Raw genomic sequence first — 10813 nt, 5'->3', positions numbered from 1 at the left:
CCTGGCTTCTTTTTGCTCAAGGCTAGCACTCTGCCACTTGAGCCACAGCGCCGCTTCTGGCCGTTTTCTGTATATGTGGTGCTGGGGAATTGAACCCAGGGCCTCATGTATACGAGGCAAGCACTCTTGCCACTAGGCCATATCCCCAGCCCCTATTCCAAACTTTTATTCAAACTCTAAGGCATAATGAGGGAATTTTTTCAGCTCATTGTTTGGATCTGCTAACATGACACATTTAGTACGAGAAAAGGAAATGCGAGGTTAATATAGTACTTAAATACATGTAAAAGTCCATGCTATTCAAGTTAATTTTGTGTTGTTTTTAAAAAGTTCACTAATTGTATACTTTAAAAAATAAGGAGCACACCGGGTACTACTGCTCATAATTTCTTGTAGAAAATAGGCCAAAGACAAAACTTTTTTTTTCTGGTCCTGAGGCTTGAACTCAGGGTCTGGGTGCTGTTCCTAAGCCTCTTTGTGCTGGAGACTAGCACTCTACCACTTGAGTCACAGCACTACTTCCAGCTTTTTTCTGAGTAGTTTGTTGGAAATAAAGAGTCTCATGGACTTTCCTGCCCAGGTTGTCTTTAAACTATTATCCTCCTGCATAGCTAGGGTTACAGGAGTAAGCTGCCCTCAGCTCAAACTGTTTTTTTTTTTTTTTAAGTTGACATGACTGGACACATGACAAGATATATTTCTATCTTGAAGTGGAGGCAGAACAGGGAGTCAAGGTATAACAAATACATGAACAAGTATGGTGATGTTTTAATTCTATAGGAACAGGTGTGTTAATGTTTACTCTGTGACATTAACACATAATATATTTACGGACCATTACTAAAAACCACCCTCTAAACTTCATTGACTTAAAACAATTACCATTTTTCTTTCAATTCTGTGAGTTGATAATGACCAGCTAGGTGGTTCTGCTCTACAGGATACAGGAACAGTTATTTAAGGGTTCCATCAGGATTGAAACCTGCAGAAAATTCATTCGTGTGGTTTGTAGTTGATGGGAACCCAACCTTGACCTCTCAGGTCTCTATGTAGTGTCTCCATTTGGCTTGGAGTCCTTGCATCTTGGTACTGGACTACATCCTGTCATATTGGTGAGGATCCAAGAAGTAGCAACTTAAGTGGCAGTACTCAAAAAGAGGAAAGTAGAGGTGATTCCTCTTGGGATCCTGATTTGGAAGTCCCCAAACGTCATTTCCACTACATCGTATTCTGAAACTCACAGAGGCCCAGCCTAAATTAAAGAGGAATGAAGATCAGTCAATCAAACAACAACAACAACAAAACAGCACTCGAGTTTTTATTCAGAAGAGGAACACGTGTAAGAAAGGAAAGGATTCTTCGTTGGTTGAAGACTAGTTCTCATGGTATCCTTCTGGCCCATAACAACTTTCTGACATGTAGAAAATGTAGTCACCACTTCCCAAGAAACTGTAAAGTCTAACCTCAATATGACATCAAGTTCAAGCTCAAAGCCTAATTTTAGGTTTCATCTATATTGTTATTGGTATAAGACACTTTTCCTCTAATTCCTCTCAACTAAATATGCATAAAACTAGGATTTCTTCTCCCTATTCAGCTAGCATTCAATAGTGAGTTATGTAATAGGCATTCTTGTTCAGAAAGGGGGAGAATAAGTGGTCCACAGCAAGGAATAGGCTGGAAATTTTGAGTGGCAGTAGAGCCTAGGTCCAGTTCCTCAAGATTATGGAAACATGATTCTGTATGTTGGTTAGGGACTACTTCCTAAAATAGACTGTCAAATTTTAGCTTCTCCCTATGAGGTCTTCACATGACATGAGGAAGCTCTTAAGTTTAGTGACTTGAGGGAACTCCATACTGCTTTCCAGAGTGGTTGAGTAAATTCACGTACCCACAAAGAGTGTAATAGCATTTCCTTTTGGCCACATCCCTGACAGACAGCATCTATGATTGTTAGTTTTCTTGATAATGGCCATTCTAACGGGTGAGGTGGGGAATCTCTTTGTTTTGATTTGCATTTATCTTTAAAAAAATGTCAAGGTGATGTGCAGAGGGATTACAGTTACATATGTAAGGTAGTGAGTACATTTCTTATCAAACTTGTTATCTCATCCCTCATTTTTTCTCACCTTCCCTCCTCCCCAGTGCCCCCCTAAAAGTTGTACAGTTAGTTTACAACATATTGTCTTGTAAGTATCATTGTTGCATTTGTTCACCATTTATCCCTTGTCTCACCATTTTGATGTTCCCCTTCCCTTCGCCAATTCAGATATATGTATATTCAATACCCAGGGTACCAAAATCAAATACAGTGATAATGGGCTAAACCATGGGGAAGAAAAATGCAAGAAAAAAATAATTTCACATACTACATTAAAAATAACAACAGCAATGAAAAACCACTTGTTTCCATATTGGCTTGCATTTCTTTTATTGTGCTTTATGAATTTTACATGTTTTATTCTTTTTTTCTTCTTCATTGTCAAAGCAAGTACAGTGGGGTTACAGTTTCATATGTAAGGCAAGTCCATTTCTAATCCAACTTGTTACATCCTCCCTCATTTTCCTCCCATTTCCCTCCTCTCCACTTCCCCCCCCCCCCCATGAGTTGTACAGTTGGTGTATATCAATTGGTTTTGTAAGTATCGCTATTGCTTTGTCTCTTGATTTTGGTATTCCCTTTCCCTTCCCAACTGCTCCATTCATAAGGAAATGGAAGTACTTGGGAAAAATCATACTAAGTGATGTGAGCCAGACCCAAAGAAACATGAACTCTGTGGTTTCTCTCATAGGGAATAATTAGTACATCTCTGGGTAGTCATAGCAGATGATCATAATAGCTCAATAGCTATTCCTTTATGAACACATAAGATGATGCTAAGCGAAATGAACTCCAAGTTATGGAAGTAAGTGGTATATCATTGTTGTAGTTATTTTCAACATGCCATGTGAAACCATACCTTTTTTTTTCTCTTGTATTTCCTTCCTGTGGTTTTACCCCTATTACTATAACAGATCTTAGTACTCCGGATACTATATATACGTGTATTGACTTGCATTTCTTTTATGGCCAGAGATGTTGAACATTTCTTCATATATCTACTGGCCATTCTTACTTTCAAGAAGTCTCTCTAAGTCTTTAGCCCATTTATTAATTCTGTTGTTCTTTCTTTTGAGAGTTTGTTTTGGGGGATGGGTTTAATTTTTTTGAATCTCTTGTCAGATGCATAGCTAGTAAAAATGTTCCCCCATTCTGTAGGGTTTTGATTTATCTTGATAGCTATGTCCTTTGTCATGCAGACACTCTTCCTTCCATTTGTTGAAATCCCATTTATACAATCTTTCTTTGACTTGTGATTCTGGATCTTTACTTACGAAGTTTGACCCTTGCCTAAAAGCTGTAGTGTTTTCCCTACCTGTTCCTGAAGTAGACCACAAACAAGGACACACTAAAGCTTCCAACACCACCATGTTTGTTGCAGCATTGTTTACCAAAGTAAAAATATGGAATCAATCCAGATGGTCCTCAGTGGATGAGTGAATCAAGAAAATATGGTATATATACACAATGGAATTCTATGCTTCCATCAGAAAAAAGTGATATTGTACCATTCATAGAAAGACCTGGAAAAATTATATTAAGTGTAGTAATCCAGACCCAGAGATATGTAGGTTGCACAGTTTCCCTGGTTTGTAGTACTTGGAATGTGCCTATAAATCTACAAGGAAACATACTGGATAGTAAAGGCAAAAAAAATACACTTGAACATGATAAATTATACAAGACTCTAGACATTCACACAGTGAGACCGAGGAGGGCATTCTTAGAAGATCACAAAGGCTCAATAGCTATGGACTTATGATCATAAAGAATTTTGCTTATCAAAATGAACTCCAAGGAATAGAAACAAGAGGCTATATGTTATATTGCTTCTTTGTTTCCCTCCTTTTGCCACTGCTTTTGCTTTCTGTACCTTTTGTCTTGTATCTAAGTTAATTTGTTTGGGGGAGGGGGAGGTACAGCACAGAAATGGGTCAAAGGGTGAACAAATACAGCATTGATACTCACTAGACACTGTTGAAAACGAACTATACTACTTGTGAGTATGACAAGCAGGACAGAGCAGTGGGAGAAAATCAAATTACTTATGTAGCTATACCCCTTCTGTATGTCTGTAAATCCCCTTTACAATAACAATAAAAAAAAGAAAAAAAAAAGAAGACATGATATTTTGGAAAAGATCTTTCACTAAATTTGTTCGGTTTGTTAAGGAGTTCTAGTTTACAGAATTATGAAGGGGAATTTAATGATAGGGATGAATGTAGTTTAATTGGGTCTTACATTTTATTTTGGTTTAATCCAAATTGGTTGTAGATACACCAGATATATAAACCCATTATTGACATCTGAGTGCCAATAAACACAGATTCTAGACTGGTATTTTATCTAAGTAAATATAATCAAACATCGATTCTTTTTCTATGCTTCCAAGTTAACATTATTAGATATATCTTCTAATTTTGAATTACAAATACCTAATAATTACGGTGAACTGAGTTTTTTAATTGATTTATTTATTGTCAAAGTGATGTACAGAGGGGTTACATTAGTTAGTGAGTACAGGTCCAACTTGTTACCCCTTCCCTCATTTTCCTCCCATCTTCTCTCCTCCCCAATTATCTCCACAATTATCCCCCACCCTAAGGCAAACCAATGCAACAGCAATACTTACAAGACAATATGATGTAAATTAATTGTAACTTTTTTCTAAACAATTTGGAAACTCAGGTTAAGATAGTGACCTCCCAAATCTAATGGTTAATGGTTATGCATTTTGCATGTTGAATGTTCTTATTGCACACTTAAGAATCCTGACAGAATTTGTTTCAAAGTTACATGAGAAGATTTGATCACTTGAGACTTGGCTCACTTCACCAGAATGATTAGTTAGTTGTTGTGGTTGCAATGGGTTTGGTAGCTGCTCCTCTGTAAATTAGTGATGGGAAGAACTTAGATAATGAGACTAAACCAAAGACATCAAGGCTGTAGTAGAAGCACAACCGATTGCCAGGATTATGACTTATTTAGCATTATTTCACAGGGAAAAAAATCCATCTGGACCATATTTTTATCTTTTAAAAATACTGTTTTATTTTATTTGCTAGTATTTTTTTATATCTATTTTCAGAACTAAGTATTGCAAGTTAATAACATTAGCCTGTAATGTTTCCCTTCTCTTCGCTGGTGTCTCTGTCCAGTTTTTATATCAAGATTACATTAGGGGATGGGAATATGGCTTAGTGGTAGAATGCTTGCCTAGCATGCTTGAAGCCCTGGGTTTGATTCCTCACAGAAAAAGCCAGAAGTGGCCCCGTGGCTCAGCAAAAAGAAGCTCAGGGACAGTGGCCAGGCCCCAAGTTCAAGCCCCAGGACTGGCCAGGAAAAAAAAAAAAGATTATTTTAGCTTGAAAAAAATGAATGGAGGGGTTATTCTGTCTTTCTGGTTTTGTTCTCTAAACAAGCTATTATAAAGTGATCAGTTTCTTGCCAGTTTGATAGCTGTAAATACCTCTAGACTTCCTATATGAAAGGAATTGTAGTTTCAGTTCTTCTTTGTTAGTTACTGAATTATTCAGATCCTCTTTCTTCTCAGACTAGTTCCAGTAAGTTAAAACATTTGTAGGTTTTTTCTGCTTTCAAGTTTGTTGACATTAAGTTCCCCCCGCCTCTCTCTCTCTTCTTTTTGCCAGTCCTGGGCTTGAACTCAGGGCCTGAGCACTATCCCTGGCTTCCTTTTTTCTCAAGTGTAGCACTCTACCACTTGAGCCATAGTACCACTTCTGTGGTGCTGAGGAATTGAACCAGGGCTTCATGCATGTTAGGCAGGCACTCTACTGCTAAGCCACATTCCCAACCAGACATTAAGTTTTCTATAACTTTTCACATCTTACTATAAGCTTGGGTTGCACTTGAATTCACTGTGTAGCCAAGGCTGGCCTCAAACTTGCGATTTTCCTGCCTCACCTTCCCCAGTGGGGGATTATCAGCGTGCACCAGCAAACCTGGCTTCTCTGTTAGTCTTTTTTGAAAAACCAGCTTTTGGCACAATGACTATGGAATTTTCATTCCATTGACTTCTATTCTTATTATATCTCTTCACTTGTCTACTTTTGTTTTATCTTATTATCTTAACTTACTGAGTTATCTGTCCATATCATTTGTTAGTCTTCCTTTGTAATTTGTGTCAAAATGGAAAAGTTTTTGTTGTATCACTGAAATTTTGATATCAAAGTTTTTTTTTGAAATAGGGAAGTCTTTATTAGACATCTTTTCTAAGACATTATTTCTTAAAAACACCCTTCCACTCAAGATTGTATTTGCATGGCAACAATAACTTCATGGGCTCCAGGTTTCTCTTCCCCCACAGTTTCTTAAAGGTGTCTTTAGCAATTTTTAATACAAGTGTTTTCAATATATAGCACCTTAAAGTTTCATCCAATGAATTCATTAAAATTGTTTCTCTTGTGAGAAAAATGCTCCAATTATTATTTCCCAGGCTATACTGAGCTGGTACATTTTTGGTTAGCAGACTTTTACTCATATAATATACGGCAGAATAAGAACTGCCGTGCTCTGATGGCTTCCCACTCAGCAAATATATTTTTATATTTAATTTTTTTGTAGAACCAAGGATTGAACCCAACCTGATGCTTGGCAGGCAAGCACTCTACCACTTGTGCCTCTGTCTCAGTCTCCAGTAATATCTAAAATGGACCTGGGGTCTGCCCTAACTTAATATCACCAAACATGTTTCTAAGACATTTCTGGAAAATCTCCTCTTTAAGTATATGTATAATGCACCACAACTTTGTAACGATCTTCTGATTGTTCATATCATTTGCAATCTGATATTACAAATAACATTTGATGAACACTCTCATCTATAAACTATATGCATATCTTACTGGGTAAAACAATGCACATGGTTTTAAGGCTTTTAATGTACTTTTACAACAAATAATCTCTAAAACAGACTGAGTGCTATCAGCAGTATGTTCCACCACAAAGGAAAGACTTTTTTGGTAATAAAAAAATTAACCATAAACCATTAAGATTCTCATTCATCTCCACATTGCTACCCAAAATAAAGGAGGTATTAGTCTTAAGGAAACTACATTCAGAGCTTGAAAAAATTCACTCAGCTTTCAATCAGATAACCACAGAAACGCTTTCATGAACCCTCAAAAAGCACTGAGGATGGAGGGTTATCTGAGTTGCATGACAAGACTCTGGATTCAATCCCCAGCACCTAGAGGGGGTAGGGGGAGAGTCTACAGAGTTTTTTTCCAAAATAAGGTAAAAAGTGAGTACCAAGTGACTAAAATTTTTTGACTAAATTCTGAATCATGCATAAGCATGACAGTCACTCTTATTTATTAGACTTTGGCAATTAAAACAAAACAAAACAAAACAAAAAACCAAGCAGCCTGTACAGAGCATTGAAAACACCAGGGAGAGAGCAGTCTGCACTTGACTGTAGGATAAATAGCCGCTCTCTCCTTTGGGTCATGTCAACTCTCAGTTCAGATCATTAAATACAGACACATCTTCAAAGTCACTTCTTTACTTCTCCAAGGTCTTCAATGCTATCATCCACCTCGGGCCACTTTTCCTGAATAACATCAATGATTCATCTGTAAAGTCCCCCTGAATGATTATTTCATCCTCCCCTGTTACTGAGGCACCGCAGGAGAATTTCTGAACAAAAAAATCTTTTTGCTTCTTTAAGATCAATTTCAAAGGTTGCAAGGCCACATACTCTCGTCATGTATTTCTTCTTTGCTCTGGGAATTTTTGCTATGGTAACTTTTTGTGGTACAGTCTTCTTTTTCTGTTTGATTTGACCCCTTCCACCCCTCTTTTGTTTCTTCTTTTCCTCTTCTTTCCCTATTGTTCCTTGACCTTCAGGAATTCCAGTTTCTTGTTTGGGTGAATTTTCTACAGTAAGTTTTGCAAACTAATTTGGAAAATTCTTCTCTAACCACTGTCTACATTTAGCAACATCAGGCACACAGTACTCTGTTGGTAATGAACAGACTCCACAATAAAGAACTCGATGTGGGTAATCCGCATCTGACTTGGCACTGATCCTCGGATCCCCTCTGCAGTCAGTACCACTGGATTCCGAAATGTCAGTAGCCATTTCACAAACCCACGTGGTTGCACGGCCCCCCCGCCGCCTCCACAGGCGACACATGCAACTCCTCTTTCCTGGCCAGGGCCTCCAGGGAACCCGTCTGTCGGTGATATCAAAGTTTTATTATACTTCAGTTATAAGTACAGTTATTGATAAGAAAAATGAATTTGTACATAATGTATTCTAATTTAATATTAACCTTTGAAAATGTTTCTTCTGTATTAAGGAAAATAAATTGTTACTACAAAATTAATGCAGTAATAATAATTGTTGTAGTGTTTTATAGTGTCCCTTAAATCAAGCTTGTTAATTATGTTAATATTTACATAGATTTGAATTTTTGTTATTAGATCCAGTTAAATGAAAGAGATGTATTGAAACCTCTGATGGGAAATAGTCCCTTCTCCCTTGTATACTATCAATTTTTACTCAGTAAATTTTGTGCAACTTTATTAGATATATGTATGTATATATATGCTTATATAAAATTGTTTAGATTTTCCTGGTGAAATACTGTCTTATAATTATGTAATCACAAGTTTTATATTTAATAGCCTTACCTTTGCACTTATTTATCTGATATGAATTTATCAATATTTGCTTTTAAAATTGTACTTGCCTGACATAGTTTTTTGTTGTTGTTGTTGTTTGGTTGTGGGGCTTGAACTCTGGGCCTGGGCACTGTCCCTGAGCTCTTCAGATCAAGGCTAGCACTCTACCACTTGAGCCACAGTGCCACTTCCCTGACATAGCTTTTAATATTAATTTTGTTTTACTTTTTTGTATCCTTATGTGATTTCTATCTGTTCTGAGAACCAAGAACCTGTTTTTGAAATATCTAGTTAGACAATATGTACCTTTTAACCAGTACATATAATTACTTATATTTTTGTGACTATTTTATGTTTAGAATTATTTCTACATTCAAATTTTACTGTGGAACTGAGACAAATGAAAAACTAACTAGTTTTCTAATAGATAACAGCTTGCTTGTATTGCTGTAGTTCTCCATTACTCCTTCAAAAAATATAAAACAAGATTTTCATAATTCAAATTCACCTGAAATATTCAAAGATGAAAAAAAATTGCAAGAGAAAGGTCTGGTAAGAACAGCATCTGTATTTACGTGTGTGTGTGTGTGTGTGTGTGTGTGTGTGTGTGTGTGCATGCCAGTCCTGGGGCTTAAACTTGGGCCTGGGCACTGTTCCTGAGTTTTTGTGCACAAGGCTAGCATTCTACCACTTTGAGCCACAGCACCATTTCTAGCTTTCTGGTACTTAATTGAAGGTAATAGTTGTGTTCATTTTTCTGGTGTGGCTTTGAACTACAGTCCTCAGATCTAAGCCTCCTGAGTACCTAGGATTACAAGCATGAGCCACTAGTACCGGCCTATATTTACTTTTTTTTTTTTGGCCAGTCCTGGGCCTTGGACTCTGGGCCTGAGCACTGTCCCTGGCTTTTTTTTGCTCAAGGCTAGCACTCTGCCACTTGAGCCACAGCGCCACTTCTGGCCATTTTCTGTATATGTGGTGCTGGGGAATCGAACCCAGGGCCTCATGTACAGGCACTCTTGCCACTAGGCCATATCCCCAGCCCTATATTTACTTTTAATGAAAGTTAAATGTCATGTAGAACTATGGCCTTATTCTTAACTTCTTTGGGGCTTACAAAGGCTATTACAAAAGCCTTTGTAAGTCAAGTTTTCCAGCAAGCTTAATTTTATGTGTGATTATTGCCTTTTGAAAGTGAATGTAATTTGTTAGAACAGGAACCCTGTGGGAACGATAATTATGTGTTGTCAAGCAATGAATCAATGAAAACCTTTAAAAATGAGTTACTGTCTTTGAGATAACATGTTTAAGTCAAGCTTGTATATGTTCAAGAACTGAGACTTTGGAATAGGATAATAAGAAATAATATGGCCAAAGGCAAAGCACATAGTTTTATGAAAAAAGATTTTTTTCGGAGCATTTTCTCATATACTAGACAAAGCAAAACTAAATCACTAAAAGATAAACAGATGACATTTGTTATAACAGAGAGCCTCAAGCAATGATAAAATTTAATGTTTTCCTTAAGTGCTATTGCTCAAATAATAAAAATCTGTAATTTAATACAGATTATCTTGTCTCATACTACTTATGCATTAGTTGTTTGAGTTGTGGGACTTACTGAAGTTTTCTTTAGATTCTAGGTAATTTTTCATTCATTCTTATTTCTTTTGTTTCAGAGTTGACACATAAACTTGAAGTAGATAAAGAAGGCAAGTCTTACAAAATTCTAAATTTTGTTGCATTCTTTGTGTTGGTGATTGCTAAATAAGAAGTGAAATAAAAACTATAGGTGCTAGGGTTGGGAGAACCAAGGTTAAATTCAGGCCCTCTATCTCATAACCTCTATAAACCTGAACAAATCTAACCATAAACCTTAATGTTTTTTGCTCCTAAAGAAGACATATTACAAACAATGCTCTGGCTACCTGAAAAGACCATTGCATTCTAGCAGTTCCTCAAATGAGATAATGTATGTGAAATTTTCCAGAAAGCTTCCAAGTTACTTATAGCTTAGCTTAGAGTTTTCTCCTGCTTTGAATTCCAAATTTTGACCTTTTCCTG

General features: G+C 36.8%; 1 pseudogene; it reads right to left on the bottom strand.

Moving 5' to 3' along the window:
• Positions 1–7291: 7291 nt before the first annotated feature.
• Positions 7292–8219, bottom strand: LOC125359382 (annotated as a pseudogene).
• Positions 8220–10813: the final 2594 nt, after the last annotated feature.

Source organism: Perognathus longimembris, chromosome 11, assembly GCF_023159225.1.
Source record: "Perognathus longimembris pacificus isolate PPM17 chromosome 11, ASM2315922v1, whole genome shotgun sequence".
Classification (NCBI taxonomy): Eukaryota; Metazoa; Chordata; class Mammalia; order Rodentia; family Heteromyidae; genus Perognathus; species Perognathus longimembris.
Note: the sequence above shows the minus strand (reverse complement) of the source record. Positions and strands in the feature narration are given on the sequence as shown.